Here is a 22,054-nt window from a genome sequence, read left to right on the forward strand (position 1 = left end):
TCACAAAACATAGGGTGCTTTAAAGTTGCTTTTGGATGATGGTGCTGATTATAAATAGGATCTTTATCCTTTTAGAGAGGCTTAAGTCCTTTCTTAGGGAGAAAGAACTAGTTCACTTTCTGTTTCTACGGGAGCACCTCAAGCGATGGGGAAACTTTTTCCCAAAACCTCATTTCATTTTTAATTTTTTGTCAAAATTTTATACACTTCTTTTGCATTTTGAACTAAAAATCTATCTCAGTGAAGCTTCCACCCACTTTTTTAATACCATCCATTGCTGCCATATGAAATGAACTGAATCTTTTCCCCGTATGATTGCACTTTAAATATTTAAAGGACTCTTTCATGGCCCCAATATTTTCACCTTTGAACAACACATCTCCTAATCATTCAACATTTCTCAGATTCTTTTACCATGATTACTCTCTTCTGAATGCAGTTCAGTTTGGTCAGATTCAAACTGTAGCTTCTTAAGTTGGAGCTTTTAGAAATCCAATCAGCAGAGTAGGGTGGATATATCACTTCCTTTGTCTAGAATCTATGCTTCCTTTAATTCAGCTAAATATCTTAGTATTTTTCTTGGCAGTCACTAGCTTAGATTAAGTTCTACTAAAACGTCCAAGCATTTTTTTTAAGTTTTTATTTATTTATTTTAGTGGTCTCTACACCCACCATGGGGCTTGAACCCACAACTCAAGAGTCGCATGCTGTTCTGACTGAGTCAGCCAGGTCCTCCCCAAGCATTTTTCTGACATACTTCTGCTAGGTTATATTGTTTATATTCTGTACATGTAGTTATTTTTTTCTTTTTTTTAATTTTATTTATTCATTTGAGACACAGAGATACAGAGAGAGAGAGAGAGAAAGCATGAGCAGGGAGAGAGGCAGAGGGAGAGGGAGAAGCAGGCTCCTCGCTGAGCCAGGAGCCCGATGTGGATCTGGATCCTAGGACTCCGGGATCATGACCTGAGCCGAAGGCAGATGCTTAACCATCTGAGCCACCCAGGCGCCCCTGTAGTTATTTTTTTCTAGCTTGAAGTACAGGGTCTTACATTTAACTCTGTTAAACTAAATTTTCAATCGCCCTCCTTTTTTTTTTTAAATGTTTTATTTATTTATTCATAAGAGTCAGAGAGAGAGAGAGAGAGAGAGAGAGAGAGAGAGAGAGGCAGAGGCAGAGAGAGAAGCAGACTCCCTGCCTAGCAGGGAGCCCGATGCGGGACTCAATCCCAGGACCCTGGGCTCATGACCTGAGCCGAAGGCAGACCCTTAACCATCTGAGCCACCCAGGCGCCCCTCAATCGCCCTCCTCTTAAAAAAAAAATCACTCATTCTCAACTTTGTTTGATGAGCATATTTTCATGTCAATGATAGAACTGTTAAAAAGATAAGGCCTTCACTGGCAAACTTTATTTTGTATTAATCTGCTAACTAGTTACAATAATTTAGCCCATTTGTAGCTAACCTAATTTACAAATAATAATACATATTTTCTTTTTTTTTATAATACATATTTTCTTACTTCATTCCATACAAAACCAATGTGATAGGAAAGTGAAGTCAGCCATGATAGAAAATGCTTTGTGACAGAGAGGTATTTGCTACTTCTGTGGAATTGCTTTCTTAGCCACATCTTTAGGCCAAAGATAGCATGTCCCACTGTAATTCTCCACTTTGCTTACTGGGCTTGGCACTAAGTAAGTTTTGGTTATTAAGGAAGATCAAATCTTCTCTTAAAGAACAAAGATTTGGGGCATCTGGGTGGCTCCATCAGTCAAGCATCTGACTCTTGATTTTGGCTCAGGTCATGATCTCATGATCGAGCCATGCATTGGGCTCTGTGCTAGGCATGGAGCCTGCTGAAGATTCTCTCTCTTCCTCTCCCTCAGTGCCCCTCGCCTCTAAAAAAAAAAGAAAAAAGAAAAAAAGATTTGTCCAGATGAGTTCAAGAGAGGAGTCCTGAATAGGCTGAGGAATAAATATACAGTCTTCCAAATTTATTCCTTTGAAGGAGACAATACTTTTTGGAAGCTCAAGGTTTGCTGTGTTTGTTAAACCATCAGAGACAGTTTAAGCTAGTAGTCACATACATTAGGTTTGGCCTGGATCTACCACTTGCCAACTGTTTTATTTTGGGCAAATATATTAATGTTTAGCACAGTGCCTAGCATCTAGTGAGAGCTCTAGAGAGAAGAGTAACTACTATTTATTAAGCAACATTTTGTGTTAGGTATTACATACGGGCCTAGTATACATAAAGTGCTTAACACGCTGTCTCATTGTCTCCTAACAATTCCATGAAGTAGACACTTCTGTTATGCCCAAATCACAGATGAGAAAATTGAGGCACAGAAAGATTATGCAATTTGCTTAAGTTAGAAGTGAAAGAAAAGACATATACATCAAGTCTATCTGACTCCAGACCAGGATCCCAAACATAATTCTATCCTGCCAGTCCCTGAATACAGACAAAACCCTGATAACGTTGGCAGTCTGAGTAGTAAAGATATTGATCACCGGCCAGTCAAGGAGTTTCCAGGAACCACAAAAGGTCCTCCATGATATGGTCTTATCTTTCATCAGAGTGAGGTTCTGGCCCTTAGCCCTAAAGGCTTAGAAATCCAATCTGTTAACACACAGATCGTGAATTCTTCTCCCAGAGCCTGGTATTCAAATCCAGAACACCAGTGTATTCATAATGAAAATTATGAATATAAATAGAAAGAAATATAATAGCTAAGGGCTAAAACATTCATATCCTGGGGTGCCTGGCTGGCTCCATCAATACAGCATGCAACTCTTGATCTTAGGGTAGTGAGTTGAACCCCCTCGTTAGGATTACTTAAAACATAAAAAATAAAATAAAATAAATAAATAAAAACATTCTTGTCCTGTGACCAACACTTGGAAATCTGATTCTAAGAGCAGGTTGCTTATGGAGTGTGGAACTAGAAATAAGGATGTCTGTTTTATGCGTGAATGTTTGATAGAACAAAATCCATCCAACTCCAAAGCAGCAATTTACCTGCTTCCAAAACTGAACAGACCAGTGTAACCTCTCACCTAAAAACACTTGGATAAACACCATCAGGATTTGCCTCCTAGATCCTCTTCCTAAGTTTTCAGGGCCGACTCATGCTGACTCTATGTTCTTTCTTGAACTGAGGTTAATTTTTTTTCAGGTTACAGCATAATTCTTTTTTACTAAGATTCTGAACAGCTATACTTAGATGCATTATGCATTGATTTGCAGGTTTAAATCTAAAAGGGCAGCTGGACTTCCAGGTTCTTCCGGAGGGGAGTCTGCTCTGAGGCCACAAAGGACTCAGAGAAGCAATGAGAGACAGACCCCTCTGATGGAAGCTGCCTTCTCTATGAACCTTTTGCTGGGGGCGCCTGGGTGGCTCAGTTGCTAAGTATCCGCCCTCAGCTTGGGTCATGATCCCAGGGTCCTGGGATAGAGTCCCGCACGGGGCTCCCTGCTCAGTGAGAAGCCTGCTTCTCCCTCTCCCACTTCCTCTGCTTGTGTTCCCTCTCTCGCTGTCTCTCTCTGTCAAATAAATAAATAAAATCTTTAAAAAAATAAAAAATATTAAAAAAGAAAAAGGAACTTTTGCTGGTTGGCTCTCCAGCTTCAGAAACAGACTGTTGCTAGCAATTTTCACCCACCTACTACAGTCTAAAAGGTAGCAAACACCGTTTCTGTAGCTACTGAAAGAGACAGGCTTGTTGAAGATTTACATGGCTCTGTTGACCGCCTGGCTATGCCAGCTCTGGGGGAAATCAGTGTACAGGGTGTGAAATGATTTTTTTCTTGGCTCTTTGCTGTAGGTCCAGGCAGCTATGGCAACAGCAGCGGTTGCTCCTCTCGTGCAGAGACTTCCAGAATGCCTGGGAGTCTCCTGCTGATAACAATATGGAATGGCTGGAACCAAAGAGGTTGGAAGCTCTACCAGCTACAGCAGCCGAGATTTAAAGCAGGGCAGTTACCCCAGAACCTTTGGGCTCAGGGTAACTTCAGAACCTCCAGGCAAGGAATGGATGCCTCACTGTGTACACGTGCCATGTGACAGCCATGCACAGCAGATCATAAGGAAAGTACAGTGTGGAAAAACTCCTCTCCTCTCCTTCTGCAGGTGAGGCGTTTCCGTATTTTCAGACACAAAGCAAAGGCAGAGCACCCGGGGGTGGGGGGCGGGAGAGGAGGGGGAGGGATTTTCCCAGCATTACTGGGAAGGTACAAGAACTGAAGCCCTTGGCTTTCAAGGCCTACCATTGCCAGTTCCGTTCTACAGGATGGAAAGAATCTCAGGGAGCCCCAGAGTTCCTAGTGCCCGGACACATGACTGCACAGCCTCTCCCTGAAAAGATCTCTAGATGATGCTGGGAGAGAGGGGGAGGGCTGATCAGGGAAGTCAAGATACAGTTACTAATTCTCTTCACTGAAGGCCAACCGGGGGACTAGACAATCAAGTCCACTCACTCAAGATGCCATGATTTCTTACCATATGCCACCTCTCCCCAACATTCATACATTAAAATGAAGTTCCCGTCAGTGTTTAGGGGTTAACTGAGTAGCAAGACTTGGCCCTTTTACGACTCCAGATTCTTGCAACTTTGTTTTCTGAACACTCCCTTCTTGTCTTAATTGGCCCTACCCATTGAGGTAGATTCCACATCTTTCTCCTGTATCTTTGGATTGGCTAAAGCCTCTGACCCTTCCACTGCAGAGTCTAAAAGCAGGGAGATGGCCAAAATAGGCAGTCAGGGAAGAACGCAGGCATTCCTATTGCATCTGCTCAGTCTCTCAGCAATCCTCATGTCAGGGAATCTCTCAAGTTTACAGGCTGGGGCCACAGAATCTCCCCTTCCTCACTCACTGTGCAACGCATGGAGCAAGGTCTCTCAGAGGCTATCTGCCGAGTAGTGAAAGTCGGGGATGCTGTTGTTGAATGTGGGCGTTTTCCAGCAGCTCTATTCTAGATATAATTCCTCAGAGCTGCTCCCTGGCTCTGCGTTAGCTAGGTTCTCGATGACTCCCAGCATGACTCCCTCCCCTTTCTCTTGTTGTCACTGGCTGTCAGGGGAATTGCTGTTCATGGCTTCCACAGGTAACTCCTATTATAATTGTTGTTGTTGTTATTTTTAATACTTAGAGAGCTGGCACACACAGTTGAAAGACTTCCACAAAGCCAGGCAACAGGTTACCACTTTAGCAAGTCTTGCTCCACTGATCGATTCAAAGGCATCTGTTGAACATTGGCAAGTGCAATGTACCACCTGATGATGTGGAGGAGAACAAAGATGAATGAGAGAAGGGATTCTCTCCTCAAAAAAGGCCACATCATAATGGAGACATAGGTGCACACAGAAATCACTGTAATAAAAGGTAAGTATGTAAGGACAGGTCACTGTTATACTCTCCACACCTGGAAAAGTTAAAGGTGAGAATTTTCACCTACCAGGCCACTAGCCATATGCCTATTGATCAGCTGGGGTAGTCTGAGTCTGTTTTGGCCTCAGAAGCCAATGCCAAGATGAACTGTAACATGTTAGGCACCATAAAGCAAATATTTTGTAATGCTCTAGGTGTATGTAACAGGAGCTCAGTGTGTTAACACTTTCCTTTAAAGGGATCTCTTTTAATTTAATGAAGTGGGTTGACTGCCATTCACTTCCCTTTAATAGCAAGAGAAAGAGAAGTTGAACTTCTCTTCCCTGTTCCTCAGGGCAACTAACAAGAGAACAAACAGGGTTCAGTACCAGGAATAAAGTTGACTCATACTCTTAGGCTTTCTCTCCTTTTAGAACACATTGATTGAAGACTTGGAATGGGATAACATTCATTCGCATAGAGAAACAGATGAGGTCGCCAAGGAAGAGAGGGTAGGGAGGGAACAGGGAAAATGAGGTGAAGGAATAGGGACAGTGGCTGTTGTACTACCTTTGACAAAGTCTCTTCATCTCAGAAGAAAAGATTGTTCCAGGAAGATCATATTCTAGGCAGCATGATGAGGATGAGTAGAAATCATATATCCTGGTCCACCATTCTAGGAGAAGAGAGTAAGTCTTGTGGCAACATGAATAAATACATTTTTGTGGCCTAGTACCAGCCCAAGGTCCCCAGGTCTACAAAACTTAAAAACAAACTAACAAGAGTAGGGGTACCCAGCTGGTTCAGTCAGCACAGCATGTGACTCTTGATCTGAGGGTCATGAGTTCGAGTCCCATGTTGGGCAGAGTTTATGTAGGAAACAAAAACCAAAAAGAGTCTAGGCTCTAACATATAGAATTAGTAGCAGAGAGGAGGTGAAGCTTTCCCAAGGCAGGAATCTAAAGGGTGCCACTAAGCAACCTCAGGTCAAGAGGTAAGAACCTAGAACCCAGGAGGTGGCCTACAGTATACAAAAGATTTGTAGGAGACAGGGGTGCCTGGGTGGCTCAGCCGGTTAAGTGTCTCTTTATTTTGGCTCAGGTCATGATCTCAAGGTTGTGAGATGGAGCCATGCATCGGGCTCCACGAGGCTGCTTAAGATTCTCTCTCCCTCTGCCCCTCCCACCGCCCACCCCCATGCTCTCTTTCTCTCTCTCTCAAAAAAAAAAAAAAAAAAAGATTTGTGGGGGATAAGGACACCGTATCTCTTCCATAAATTGAACTTCAAAATAGTGACACAAAAGAAAACAGGACATGAGGAGTTCCTACACTGGGTTCTTGGTTTTCTAGATAGAAGGGGTAGAAATCATGCCTCATCTTGCAGTGAATTCTTAGCCATTTTTTTTTCCTGCATCATTGCCCTTGCTGTTTCTCCTACTGCTCATAACTGTCACAAAGCCTTTACCTGGTATTTAAATGTTCATATGTTTGTTTTTATATATACTATAAACTACTTGAGGGCACTGATCATATCTTTATACCTTCGATGACAACTAGCTCAGTGTCTGTTCTCAGTAGGTCATTAAGAAATGTTGTTTGATTTGATGTTATAGGAGAATTAGGGTCAACAGCTGCAAAGGCTGGCAATCCATAGGTTTCTGGCCAAGAATTTCCATGAGGCAAGTCAACATTTGGCAATTACAAGGGCGTTCCAGTGAAGTGGAGTGTCAGATTTTGCAATAGTTCTGCAAATAAGATAGATTTTCTGGAGTGGCTGGGTTTGTGGAAAAACGTGGGCTGAATGGCAAAAAGTAATCTGGGTACTCACCTTTATAGCAATCATTATAGCAAGATATAATCTCCATTAGATTCAAATAGGAAGGAGTGACATTAATAAGTTTTCTTAGCAGTACATAGCATTATGTTAGGTACTGTACATGAAGAATATTTTTTTAATGCTATTATTGACCTCATGCTTAAAATCCTCAGGGGAATTTGTGTACATACCCAAACTAGTCAAAGAACAATATGAGTGTTACAGATTAAAGATTATAGCATTGCTGTTGGAGAAGGTGTCCTAAAAAAGGTAGTCTTGAGATGGGTCTTGGAAGTCCCCTAATTTTTGTAGGTCTTTGCTCCTTTGTGGCTTCACAAAGTTCTCTATCCTGTGGACATCTGAAACATAAAAAAGTTTATTGCTTAACCACCCTCCTTCATCCCCCACTACCAACTCCACCTTATCCCCAACTATTAGTATTCCAAGATAGCACTTCATATAGCTGGTGTAATAACGTGTTTCATTCATATCCTCTATCTAGCCTTTGAGCTTGATCATCTATAACCCTAACCTGTAGATTAAGCTTTGCTCCAAATCAAGCATCCCAATTCTTCCTGCTAGAAGAATATGAAGAGAGTGGGTCATTAGTTCAAACAGTCAGTCTCAAAGGTAATTGGGCTTTGGGGCGGTTTCTGCCTTTTATCTCTATTCCTCAGTACTAGATTTCTTGCTGGTAACTTTCCTTCCCCAAAATAGAGTTATGGCCCCCCAAACTATCTCCTTGTCACTGGGGCCTCTGGTTTCTACGACCATGTTTTTTGGATGCACTTTCTGTCACCTGAATCTGTATAAATTGCCTAGTGCCTGTTTAAATCCACACCCTGGATCTCAGATTCATTTTGGACTTTTTACCATTGATTAAAAACTTTCTGCATGGTCCTCTGGGGCTAGTTTTGGCACCAGAGTCACAGAAAAGATGGTACATTGGTAGCCCAAGGGTCTCTTATTTCAAATATTTCTGGACTACAAGGCAAGAATAAGTGAGAGGCTTCAGCTCTGTAATGGGCTCTTGGTCACCAACTAGTTTATGATCCAAACAATAGCCTTAGAAGATTTCTGCTTTAAAGTATGAGGCAATGAAAAGGGTATTTTATTAATACAGCCTAAATTGGATTAGATAGCAAGGTGACCATCAAGACACCATATGCCTTAACATTTACATCAGGTCAAATGAGATAATGTATGCAAAGCACCCAGCACAGTCCCTGGCACTCCCTCCCTTTGCATGTGGATTTGTTTACAGTTTAAAACCTTGTGAATTAGTTACTGCCCCCAGAGTAGTACCTTGACCCTAAAAAGTGGCACATCTGAAAAATTGCACAGCTGAGAGTCAGACTCAGGTCTTCAGACCCCAAAGCTAGTTCTGTTTGCCCTGCACCCCAGACTCTTCTTACTGCATTGTGCTAGACTGAAGATTGTGAAGGCCTGGATCAGAGTGCTAACGATGAGATGGAGATCAAAGAATGACCTGTGAGCTCCTGCATAGCTGATATCAGGTTAAAGATATTATATATCTTTATTTGTAAAAAATAAAAACAAGTCCAATACTTTATTTTACCTATTCCAAGATACATATATTTTCACTTTTTAACATCTCTGAAATTGAAGCAATTGATGTTTTTCAGCTTCTTCCACTGCTTAGTACTTTTGATGTAATGGCTGTTGTCTGCTTACCTACAAACTTGGTTGTTACTCTTGGTTGAATGACTGGACAACTGAAACCCAAGGACATTTCAGTCAGCCAATCACTTAAGCAACATTTGCACAAGAAATATGAATCCTAATTGTTGTCTGAAAACCTTCCATCGACACCTTTCCATAAGAACAAGAAAGTGTCGACATAAAAGTTTGTAGAATCGATGTCAGAAGGTTGAAAGAAAATCTTAGGAAAAAAATGAAGCCCTGCCTCAGCACTGCTGCATTGCCACTGCTTTTATGTTAATTTTATTTTATTTATGTATGTATTTATTTATTTAGAGCATGAGCGGGGGCGGGGCAGAGGGAGAGAATCTCAAGCTGACTCTGCGCTGAGCACAGAGCCCCACCTGGAGCCAAATCTCACCACCCTGAGATCATGACCTGAGCCGGAACCAAGAGTCAGACACTTAACTGACTGAGCCACTCAGGTGCCCCTGCCACTGCTTTTGATGGCACAGAGGGTAATACTGCATTGAGAAACACAGTTCATCAATTTTTCAGAGTTGAAAAGTGATTCCAGAAGACAGACTATGAATACGATGACATTTTGGACTACCTTAACTGAATTGTTTCCCTTTAAAGCAAAGCTTTTATATATGATAAAAAAGAAAATCAATGTTTATTTTTTTTTTAAGATTTTATTTATTTATTTGAGAGACAGAGAGAATGAAAGAGAGAGCACATGAGATGGGGGGAGGGTCAGAGGGAGAAGCAGACTCCCCGCTGAGCAGGGAGCCCGATGCGGGACTCGATCCCGGGACTCCAGGATCATGACCTGAGCCGAAGGCAGTCGCTTAACCGACTGAGCCACCCAGGCGCCCCGAAAATCAATGTTTAAATAAACAAAATAGGGGCGCCTGGGTGGCTCAGTCGTTAAGTGTCTGCCTTCGGCTCAGGTCATGATCCCAGGGTCCTGGGATCGAGCCCCGCATTGAGGTCCTGGGATCGAGCCCTGCATAGGGCTTCCTGCTCAGCGGGAAGCCTGCTTCTCCCTCTCCCACTTCCCCTGCTTGTGTTCCCTCTCTCGCTGTCAAATAAATAAAGAAAATATTTTTAAAAAAAGTGAATAAATAAATAAATAAATAAATAAATAAAGCAAAATAAGCCCTTTAATGAGGGCTGAGTGATAAGAAAGTATTGTGCCATAGATTAACTTGTACCATTATTTTCTTTCTCAGTGGAATATAAAATAATGGTGTACCCTATAATCTGTGGTGTCTTAGATTCAATGAGAATGGTCATATTATATTTGTATAAGTGCTTCATGGTTTATATATTAACTCATTTTCATCATCATAATAACCTTATAATATCAGGAGCAGAATATTAGCCCCAGTTTTATATATGGGAAAAATAAGGCAGATGAAATAACCTACTCAAACAGCTATAGAATCAGGATAAGGATTCATCCTAATTCAGTCCTCTAGAATAAGCCTAAAATCCATTTTTTCCCTCTAAAATTACAAGGCTGATCTCAATCTTAGTGCTACTGTTTTATATATATATATATAAAAGCAGCTTTGATGAGAATGGACACAGTAGTTCAGGATAAACATTGAATATGTCTCCCTTTTGGCAAGGAAAGTGAATTGTCAGGGTTTTAACAATAATAAATCACTATTACAAACAGCCTACAAATATAAAAGATGTTAAACAAATAATACACGTTGTATTACTCAGGATGGTTAATGCTGGCTGTCCCAGAGGTCAAACCCTGAATCCTTAGTGGCTTAACCAACAAAAATTTCTATCTCACACATGTCATATATCTAGCACAGGGTGACAGGTGGTGAAGGTCGTGTGTCGTTCCACCCCTTCACTCAGTAGCCAACAGGACTCAGGTTCTCCCATCTTATAGCTGTACCATGGGCAATATGTAACCTCCAAGCTTGCTGTGACAGGGTAAAAAGGGTTATGGGAGGCTTATTAGCTTATAACTTGTTCAGTCTGAAAGTGATGCCTGCAAGTGATACAAGTCACTTCTTTCACAGGCCATTAGCCAGAAGTAATCACAGAACCCCAACCTACCTGAAGGGAGGCTGGGAAATGCAGAGCAGCAATGGAATATTTGGTGAGTACTGTCCATACCACAGTAGTCCTATAATTATTTCCTTGAGGGCAAGAATCTGTTTTATGTACTGATATCCCCTAATATCTAGAATCGTGTCTGGCTTCCAGTGTTCACTAACAATTATTGAATGAATAAATCAATGAATTAATAAATGGCATCTGAAGCTGTTTTTCCTCATTTCAACTATGAATCTGAAAAGTTTTCAGAAAGAATTAAGGTATTCAAGTTCAGGTTAACATTTCAGAAACACCTAGTGTTGACAAGAAGACAACGTTTTGATAAGAATTTATTTGAAGTTGGCAAACTCATTCTAAAATGTAATTACAAATTACATGAAATCTTTTCTATGGGAGCTTAATGATTCTTTAAATTGACTAAAATATGAGGAAATACAACACTCGACTCTAAAAGCCAGTTTGGATGGTTGGTTTCATTTAAAAAATGAACACAGACTGCAATCTTCCTAGAAATGATCGCTTAGGGAGTTGGGAACAATTTGCCATGATGATAAGAATTTAGACTGTGGTGATATGAGAAGGCAAGCAGCAGTCAGGCATGGGGAAAGCATAATAAGTAGCCGTCCTTTTGGCTCTAATTCAACACCTGTTCTTAACATTACCTGCATGATAGGAGGGCACAGAAAGTTCAATATTTGGTTTTCACAAAGGAATCTCAAAGTGATTATAAGATATAATTCATCATTTATTCAACAAATGTTTATTAAGTACCAAATATGTGCACACACAATGCTTGGTGCTGGAGATTCAGGTGCAAAAGACAGAGTCCTACCACAATGGAACTTAGAGTCTAATAGGGAAGCTAGACACTGAACTATATAATAAGCATGACATAGGTTGCGAAAGGGGAAGTAACAGGTACTATGGCGTGAACTGGGAAACTTCTTGGTTTTCAGCAGTAAGAAAGTAGGATCAGGGAAGATCTCAAGAAACTGATGTTTGGGGGCGCCTGGGTGGCTCAGTTGGTTGAGCGTCTGCTTTCGGCTGGGGTCATGATCCCAGGGTCCTCGATTGAGCCCCACATCGGGCTCCCTGCTCAGCGGGGAGCCTGCTTCTCCCTCTGCCTGCCACTCCCCCTGCTTGTGCTCTCTCTCTATCAAATAAATAAACAAAATCTTTAAAAATAAATAAATGAATTAAAAAAACTGATGTTTGAATTTAAATACCGAGAATAAGGAGGATTTGGCATGGAAAAGCAAGGGAAAGAATTCCAGATGGAGGGAATAGCTTGTCTTCACAACCCCACTAGGAAATCTCAATAGGATTATATGCTTAATCATATAGCTGGAGAAGTGGTAGAAGAAAGTGACTTGTTCAAGGGATGATGTTTAACAAATAGTTTAATTAGGACCCTAAGCCATATTCTTTTCTTTACAAAGCATGGCACACAATTGTCTAAGGCAGATTCTTTCCTGACCCAAACATAACTGAGCTCACTCCCGTAAGCCCATCAGGTACATCAATCAGCCATGAACCAGACTGATGTAACAGATATAAATTTTCAGCCTGTTTCACAGCACGCAGGATAAGAACTAAAGTGCCCTAAATGGCTTTCATGCAGGAAGAGGGTACGGTGTAGTGGCAGAGGGGGAAGCTTCCTCAGTGAGAGCCAAGCGCTAAAAGCAGCTGCATGTGACATTTCCATCAACAGCCCTCCCTTCCCTCATTGTGTGAGACACAAATCAGATGTTCTGGTTTATGATTTCAGCTTCAGAGTACATACCCTTCGAGGTCCAAGCTCATGTATCTCTTCCTGGCATGATGCCTGCTCATTAACTGGACTCAAAAGTTCATCTGAGACGGACAACCAAATGCTGAGGATATTGAGATCCCTTTCTCCTACTCTCAAGGAGGCCTGGGATCTCATGGTGCCCAGCCTCTGTACTTGCTAGAAAGTGACAAAGCACAGGCTACCAAAAAGATTCTGTCCAGATGCCAGGACCATATCAGAACACAAGGTCACTTATAGCTGCCCTCTTCTCCCGTTTATATCAGCCCGGAGGACAATCCATTCTCTTTCCTTTGGAGGACACAGTAAAGGCTAACTCTTGGAAGTCCCAGGTAAGTGCCACTTTATCCATTAGGTAGACCAGAGCTTAGGAGAGCTAATCAGTCTTTGTCTTTCATTTTGTGTTTACCTCCCCAGGTAAACTGAGGTAGAAAAATCTGTTATTTACAGGGGAGAAAACAGGAAAGCTCTTATAGGTTGATTCTTTGATTCAAGAGCACAGATCCTGAAGTGACTGAGATGTCAGCAAATGGTATGTTTGCATACCAATTAATCTCTAAAAATTTAAAAGTTCCTGATATTCTGATCATTTAAAAATGTATTACTTTAGATATTTCTGTTAAGTGTTGGTGTTGAAATCTGTTACTTATTCTAAAAATGCTGGGTCATATAATCTCTCAGATTACTTTCCCAAATATCTCATGCAACTAAGAAAATCACTGTAAAATAAATGTCAGAGGGTTTTCTTTTTAAAGAACAAAATTACAATAATAACAATAATTTGTTCTAATCTAAATGACAGCAGTCTCTGAGCACTTAGCCTGCTTGTTTTATCACTGGGTGGCCACATTTACATGACTTTTTGTCAGAAATCTTTTCATAACCAGACATTAGGCCCAATTTGGGGTATTTGAAAGACAGGTTGGCTTGGGAAGAAGCATGCTAAAGTTAGTAGTGAGGTTTTATCAGCGTTCCTTAGGCCACATTATTCCTCAACTGCCACAAGTACAAGTCTGAAGTAATAATAAACAACTTCTTACTTTAGGGCAAAGTAACTCCTGGGAAATTCATTCATTTAGTCTATATTGAAAGAAAATCTATATTCATTGTACTGAATAAGACTTGATTGCTGCCTTATAATATATAATTTAGTGGGAGACTATTATACACTAGACTGTATGCTCCAAGGTCAGGTTTGGGGTCTGTTTCAAGAACCACTTTATACCCAAGTACAGCAGTGTCTGTCTCATGATAGGTACTCAATAAATATTAGTTGGATGTATAAATGTATGAACAGGTATATACATGATGTTCCTTTTCGAATACGTGTGTACTACATTCTTTGACAAACACATTGTTTGTGATTACAGTTGCATAAACATTTCAGTATCAGCCAGTATCAGATTTTAGTAGGTCCTGTGGAAACAGTTGATTTTAATTTTTACTTCTTGTAATCAGTCTGTGGCCTTGAGGTTAATAGCACTGGCTGGGGAAAAAGGAAGAATGTAAGAAAGAGGGATATTTAAGTCACCATCCTGAAGTTGTATTTAGAGGTTTTATTTCAAATGGGCTATTCTGAAGACAAGTACAAAGTATGTGTGTATTCTTTTTTCCTTGGCAAATGCTAATTCAAAAATAGGAAGCAAAGCTATGTTACCATGTTATTTGAGATATCCTTTATCCTAAATTTTTTTCTCCTTATCCTAAAGTTTTCCGTTTCTTTTTTCAGACTTAAAAGAACATAGTTGCCAATTATGGCATTATAATACATAAGTAGAAAGGAAGAAAGATGAAATAAGGATCTTAGGAATAAGAAAATCCAAGTATTGTTTGGATTCTAAACACTGTCTTTGTGGCCTTGGTTACGTTTGGACTTAATTTTTTCATCTGTAAAATAGAGGGAGTTGAGTTAAATTATTTCTAAAACGTCCTCCAGTTTGAATTTTCTGTGATTTCATTTGACAAGCAAACTCTCCCCTTTGCCATCCTTGTTGTACATGGAATGCTTAATTTTTTCCAGTTTTTTTTTTTAAATCACTTACCACAGATGCTTAAAATAAAAAGCTCTCTATATAGAACGTCTGCCTTTTTTTTCCCTCCAAGTAGTCATGGCACCACTTAAAAATTATAAAATATATCTAAATAAAGATATAAAGAAAATAAATACCACCCTATAACCCCACAATTGAGTTATAATCTTCTATTACTTCAGTGCCCATATTTTTATGCATATTTATTTAAAAAATAAAATTGTGATCATGTTGTACTTAGTGTTTTGAAACCTGAATTCTTTACCTAATAATACACCATAAAGATTTCCTCACATTCTTCTAAAGCATAATATTTCTTCATGCTGCATTTGCAATCCACTATTAAATACTACAATTTAACTCATCTATTATTGTTAGACATCTAGGTTATTTATACTCTGTGTGATTTTAGTATATGTGCTGCCGAAGCGAGCACTATACTCTGTGTGATAAATAACATTGTAGTTAACAAATTTTTACAAGGATAAGTGGTTATTTCCTAAGAACATTTTTTTATAACTAGAGATATTCCTACTAGTAATTTATGTGTGCTCCAGATACCCTGGAGGTTATAAAACAGGTTTTATAATTTACAGAAAAACCCTTGAGGTTGTAGGCTTTATAATTCAATATCCATATCTGATTGTCAATATCCATATCTGATTATTACTGAATATTTTTGTTTTGTTTTGGTCATTTACATTTCTTTTTTCTTTGGTTGTCTACTCCATTACTTTGTTCATTTTTCTACTTGTTCACTTTTTTTTGAGACACCTCAAATTCCTCATTATTTTTGATGTTGCCCTGCAGATTCAGGGAGATTCAAAGTTGTTTTTGGAGATCATAATCGCCCTAATTATGGTCCCAGACCAAAACATCAATTAATATCTTTTTTTTTTTTACCGTTTTCCTCTGGCCTATCCACAAATCACTTTATGATTTCATTTTGCTTTTTAAATCTCAACCTATCAGTCATTTTAGGGCTCTATTCTGGAGCACCTTTTCCAACAACATTTTAATAATGAAGTATTTTGAATAAAATACTAAGACTTCATTAATTTTATGCATTGAACATTAATAAATCTTAAACACTGGTAGGCCAATACTGGATAAACTGGCAGAAAGTTAGCGCATTGCAGGTATTTGATTTTAAATGTACAACTTATTATACAATGTGTATCAAAATTATGGCAGCAAAAGATTTACATTCAGGTATGTACTTATAATTCATCACATTCTGTGGGGGGACTAGCTAGGTAAATAAACAGGCAAACACCTTGGAAGTGGCTACCTTCACCAGAACTTTAAAAAAAACACAAAACAATAGCCTTCAGTGATCTTAACAAATGTGGTGCTCTTTAGAGCCTTTAGAAGAAATACTAAGTTAGAGACACTGGAAAGACACAGAACCCCCTTGCTGGGCTCTGACTTACTGGCTGAGCAGGTTATTGTTGATAGTTGATCACTCAAAAGAACAAATTATAACTCACTGGCCATGTACAGAATAACAAAGCACATCTTCACATAACTTACTGCCCCTTTACCTTTTTCTGAGCCTGTTATCTATTCTTTTCTCAATATATATTATTCTTTTTAAATTTCTGTTTTGGGTTGTTTCATGTGTATAACTCTTTTTAGAATTTGTTTTTTTAGAAAAGACAAATCTTTGTGATAACTTTTTGATTTGTTACAAACACTGTCCTTATTGACTTTAAGGATATCACTTTAAGGTCTTTTCTGGAGCATCCTGTTTTTTAACAATTTAATATTGAAATGTCTTGGTTATGATACTGAAATTAATCTAATGTACCAAAAGAACAATAAAGCTTAGAACCTGTTAAGTGAAAAAAGAGGAACAGAATAGTATATGCCATATACCATTATATATTAAAAATGTGTGTATTTTTTATATACATAGAATATATGCAGGATACAACATAACAAAATGTTACTATTAATACTGGTTTACTCTAGGAGGTGTGATGAATGGCTGGCTAACAGGAGTGCAAGATTTCCTTTTCACTGTATATTCCCTGAACCTTAAAAATTTTGTTCCATGTACAGGAACTAACAATTTAAAAATAGAATTTAATTATAAAAATCTTATTACATATAGTAGGCATTCATAAACATGGAATGAAAGAATAAATGAATAAATGAATTAAGTAAAATGAATCAATGTCTTAAACTTGCACTAAAGCCTTGTGGTGTTATGTGCCCAGACTGCAGCAAACTTTAAGGCTGTAAATGGTCAATATCTGTAAATCTTCAGAAATGGCAGAACTGTGACATAGCCAAGAAAAGAGCTTTGGTTGATAGAACAGCATTTTTATAAGTGGCTCTAGGCTAGTCCTTTAAAAATTCCTAAGTAATAAAGCCAGATTATCCTCCATCCCCCAAATCTGTGAAAGAATTACCACTCATTGGCAAAAACACCTCTTACGGTCTAGAAGAAAATGCACTAACTCTATTGTTAATAAGTCAGGTCCCAAGCTTGTCTAGTGGCAGTTTTATCAACCTTCCACTCACTGCTTAACAGTGAAATTTCATAATTGCATGAGACTAAATGGCTATTTATTTTGGAGGGGGGAGAAGGGGAAGATGGAGAGGGAGAATCTTAAGCAGGCTCCACGCCCAGCACAGAGCCCGACACAGGGGCCGATCCCATGACCCCCAAGACCTTGACCTGAGCCAAAAATCAAGAGTTGGAGGCTTAACAGACTGAGCCACCCAGGTACCCTTACTAAATGGCTTTTTATTTTTATTCTTTGTTTCTTATTTATTTATTTGAGAGAGAGAGGGAGAGAGCAAGAGCAGGGGGAGGGAGAAGTAGACTCCCCACTGAGCAGGAAGCCCAAAGTGGGCCTAGATCCCAGGACATGGGCTCATGACCTGAGCCCTAAGGGCAGATGGTCAGCCAACTGAGCCACCCAGGTGCCCCTAAATGGCTTTTTAAAACAGAAATAAAGGCTGAATTGGGGAAAAAACTATTGTCACTTTGTTATATTTCTAAATGGAACAATCCATTACTCTTTATTACAAGGAAGTTTCATATACAGATGGTCCCCAACCTAGGATGGTTCGACTTACACTTTTTTGACTTTACATGGTGTAAAAGCAATACATTCAGTAGAAACAGTACTTTGAATTTTGATCTTTTCCATGACTAGTGATATGCATGCAGTATGATCCTCTCTCGTGATGCTGGGCAGGAGCAGTGAGCTGCAGCTTCATCAGCCATGTGATCACGAGGGTAAACAACCCCTACACTTAACAATTATACTGTACCTGCAGAGTCATTCTGTTTCTCACTTTCAGTATTCAATAAACTGCATGAGATATGCAACACTTTATTATAAAATAGACTTGTGCTAGATGATTTTGTCCAACTGTAGGCTAACATAAGCGTTCTGAGCCCATGTAAGGTAGGTTAGAGGTATTAAATGCATTTTTGATTTATAATATTTTCAACTTACAGTAGGTTTATTGGGATGTAACCTCATCATAAGTCCAGGAAGATCTGTATCTCCCTACATTTGCTGAGGAAGCTGGTCCTGATATTTTTCTGAAAAATAATAAAAGGTAGGAACGACTTCAAATGAATATGTTTATTGTATCTCTTACTTCAGTGAAGGTAATCAAGAGTTTACACTAAGTGCAAAGTTACTTTGGCTTTGTTTACTGCCTTATGTGCTAAGATAAGCAGACCAGTAACCTATTGTGTATTTAGGTCAAACCTTATGGACAAGCATGGATCTAAAAAGTGACAGTTTCTTGGAATCAAAATGAAAAAGGGATGACAGTGGAATTCTAGCTATTCTTGTTGGGGAGATGAAGGCTGAACTGTGGAATTCACTAAAGCACACAGATTCTTAAAGAGTTTTGCCAAAAAAATAAAGACAACTGGATAAGTGGTTTTACGTTGAGCAACTCTATGTAAAATGCTTACAACAGTGTCTGGCACCGTAGATTGGCTTTGTAAATGCTAACTGCTATTTATCATCATCATTATTATAATGACACTTACCACTTCAGAATAGTCAAAAGGTTTTATTAGCCATGCTGTACCTTTATATATAGCAATCTGTAGGATACCAAGAGAAGAAACAGTCCCTGTTTGTAAGAAGTTTATAGTGATACATTTTGAAGGAGAATAGAAAGTTAAATGGTTAAAGAAAAAAATGTTTAGTTTCTTTGAGGCAGCATCTTTTGCTAGTTTAGCTAGAGTCCTGCATCAAAGGCTGAGAAAAGTTCATAGCTCCTTCTTTCCCAAACAAGTTAAAAACAGAGATCACTAATATTTAAAATAAACAGAAACAAATTACAGTAGTAATTTATTGCTTTTCAACAATTCTGGTGTCATAAAATCTATCTAAACCAAACTCCATATAGGTCTTGAATACAAGAATCAAAATTCTCAGGGAAGTAAGGCACTTAAGTGGGAATCTATAATCTTTTTTTTCCCCCTGACAAGGGTAGAATGCAAGAGGAAAAGGCCAGGAGGAAGACTGCCTAGAGACCTGGGTACATGGAACTGTCCTTAGTCTTCATGTATGTATACTTCCATTTTTGAACACCTTTGTTTTTGGATACCTTCTAGTCTATGAAAAGAAAGGGGAAGAAAAAAACAGAAAAAAGAAAAGGAAAGGAAAGGAAAAGAAAAGGAAGAGGAATAAAAGAACTGTACTACAGCTGTACTGGATAATTGAAAGGTGGGAAATGTTCTTCAGTGAGTTAAAACTGTCTTGCAATCTCTCTGAAAAGGAGTAGGCAAAAATCTTTTTGAAAAGAAAGCCTTAATTTCTAGTAGAGACTGTCCTGGAAAGGTTAACTTCCCAAATTGACAGGAAGGCACACCAAACCCTAACACATAATTTAAACTTCCCTCCGACATACAGTAGAAAATCTATCCTTGAGGTATTAGGTCTTTCTTATCTACCTTAAAATATACCCTGTCCCTCACACACCCCAGCTTTCACTTCTCAGGTGGAAATTAAGGAGAAATTTAATTTGCTTTCCTAACCTGAGGAAAAGTTTTCTACATGGAGAATGTATAAATTAGATCACAACATGTTTATACGGCTATCCGATACTGTTAAGATAATTCCTGAATTCTGCAGCTTTTGTGTTAATAGTGGACAATACATGAGGGCTTTGGAATACCTGAATTTTAAAATACAAAAACTGCATACATGTTTGCCTGAGGTCCTTAATACTTGAGAGGATCCACTAAGAGCCCTTCCCACAGATTGGTAAGACTTATGAATATTTAAAAAAAAATAAAAGAGATCTAGGTCTTCCAGGGGAGATAGAGCAAGACGTAGCGTTTAATTCTCAAACCAATGCTTTTCCCAAAATAATCATGTACCCCCATAAAGGAAATAGGAAATGAAACATTACATTCAATTTGGATGAGGAGGAGGCCTTCCTAAGCAATTTATTCAAGTATAAACAATAATTATGTAAAAAGAATCTGGTTATAATTATGAAACCTTATTAATTCACATTAATCAGTGGGGAACATAAATTGCATTATGAAGAGGTTTGAATTACATAATAGAATTACTAAAACTACTCCCTTGTTAGTCTATCTGCCTCTCTCTCTTTTTTTTTAAAGATTTTATTTATTTATTTGAGAGACAGAATGAGAGATAGAGAGCACGAGGGGGAAGAGGGTCAGAGGGAGAAGCAGACTCCCTGCTGAGCAGGGAGCCTGATGTGGGACTCAATCCCGGGACTCCAGGATCATGACCTGAGCCGAAGGCAGTCACTTAACCAACTGAGCCACCCAGGCGCCCTATCTGGCTCTCTTTCATCTCCAGGTTGTCCTGTACACAGCTTACTAGGTAGAAAGAAGAAGTGTTTTCTATGAAGAAGAAACAGTATGTACAAAGGCTGAATGGTCAGGGTTAGGAATTTGAAACAACCCCGCATATTCTGCCTCTTATTATCCTCCTCATCACTATCCTTCCCTATAACCTGAGGATTTTGAACAAAATAAAATAAAAAATAGCCTAGACTTTAGCACAGGCTGAGTTAAGCAGACCTAGGTTTAAATCTCAGCTTTAAAGGACTTATAAGCTAAAAATAGCTTAGCAACATATCTGTAAGTTTGGGGAGATGGGATGGGATTTCCCTAAGTTCTTGGTAGAAAAACCTTTGTTTAGGTGCATGGCTGCAGTGATGAAGAGTTCTCCCCAATAACACTTGGAATCCATCTCTCTCTCACTCCACTGGATTCTGTAAGTGGGCTTGGTTGCCAACACAGCCTGAATCATGTACTTCCATGTTATGGTTGAAGCACATCTTGGCTGTTTCATGCATAATGTGGTCTCACACCTGGGTTGGTCAAAGGAATGACTAGTGGACCACAGGGGTTATACAAGATGGAGTTAGAAAGCTTCCAGATTGGGGCGCCTGGGTGGCTCAGTTGGTTAAGTGACTGCCTTCGGCTCAGGTCATGATCCCAGGGTCCTGGGATTGAGCCCTGCATTGGGCTCTTTGCTCAGGGGAGAGCCTGCTTCTCCCTCTCCCTGCTGCTCCGCCGGCTTGTGCTGTCTCTCTCTGTCAAATAAATAAATAAATAAATCTTAAAAAAAAAAAGAAGAAGAAGGCTTCCAGATTAACTTTTCATTGGAAACAGGAGCAAAAACCCCTGTTTTTCTAGCCTGTCTGGGCCTGATAGAACATGAGATGAAGGCAGTGTATGTAGTTCTAGACTTGGATGGCTACCCTGATGAGTGTTACCTGTTTGCAATTTATGTCTTTGTGCCTCTCACTAACTTCTGTGGCATTTAACTTTTCAATTCTGGTTCCCACTGCTGTGGCTAAGGCGAGTATACATAAAACGACATGAGATGTGTGTGCACGGTGGGGATGAGGGAGTGGTAAAAACGATGACTTCCTCAGAATACCGTATTCTGAGCTTGGTGAGATTTACTCTACTTCTGGCCCTGAGGTACTGAGTAGACTAGCAGTCCTGGAGGTTGGTAGCATAGTACAAAGGGTATTCCCCTACTACAAGATTTTCCAGTTTCTTTCCTGCTACCAGATTGGAGGTGGTGAACAGGGGAAGGTATATTTGTAAACCTAGAAGACCTAAAGAGGGCCCTGCCAAAGCAGGATAGAGTTAAAGCCCTCAGTCTGAGACCATGAGTTTGAAGACACGAGAGAGAAAAGAACTTGTCTATAAGCAGTTAGCTTGGAATCGGAAGCTGAAGGCTGTCCATTTCAAAGGATGTAGTGGGCCGTTTCAGTCACTGTGGCCATGATGACCAAAATGGAACCATGGGCCTGAG

General features: G+C 39.5%; 1 protein-coding gene and 1 long non-coding RNA gene across 2 annotated transcripts in view; one reads left to right on the forward strand and one right to left on the reverse strand.

Moving 5' to 3' along the window:
• Positions 1-1,281: 1,281 nt before the first annotated feature.
• The window catches only part of LOC112824524 (uncharacterized), a 28,303-nt gene continuing 7,530 nt past the window's right edge, over positions 1,282-22,054 (reverse strand). Inside the window, exons 2-5 of the long non-coding RNA XR_003208463.2 lie at positions 18,233-18,321; positions 7,382-7,549; positions 5,945-6,050; positions 1,282-5,280 (exon numbers count right to left, since the gene is read on the reverse strand). This is a non-coding gene — a long non-coding RNA (uncharacterized lncRNA). The remainder of the gene's footprint in view (positions 5,281-5,944; positions 6,051-7,381; positions 7,550-18,232; positions 18,322-22,054) is intronic.
• The window catches only part of SLC16A1 (solute carrier family 16 member 1), a 57,202-nt gene continuing 53,466 nt past the window's right edge, over positions 18,319-22,054 (forward strand). Inside the window, exon 1 of the mRNA XM_073896120.1 lies at positions 18,319-18,338. The gene's annotated coding sequence lies outside the window, so the exon portion shown is untranslated. The remainder of the gene's footprint in view (positions 18,339-22,054) is intronic.

Source organism: Callorhinus ursinus, unplaced genomic scaffold (assembly GCF_003265705.2).
Source record: "Callorhinus ursinus isolate GAN/ISIS: 27379988/994484 unplaced genomic scaffold, GSC_fseal_2.0 scaffold9, whole genome shotgun sequence".
In the NCBI taxonomy this organism is placed as follows: domain Eukaryota; kingdom Metazoa; phylum Chordata; class Mammalia; order Carnivora; family Otariidae; genus Callorhinus; species Callorhinus ursinus.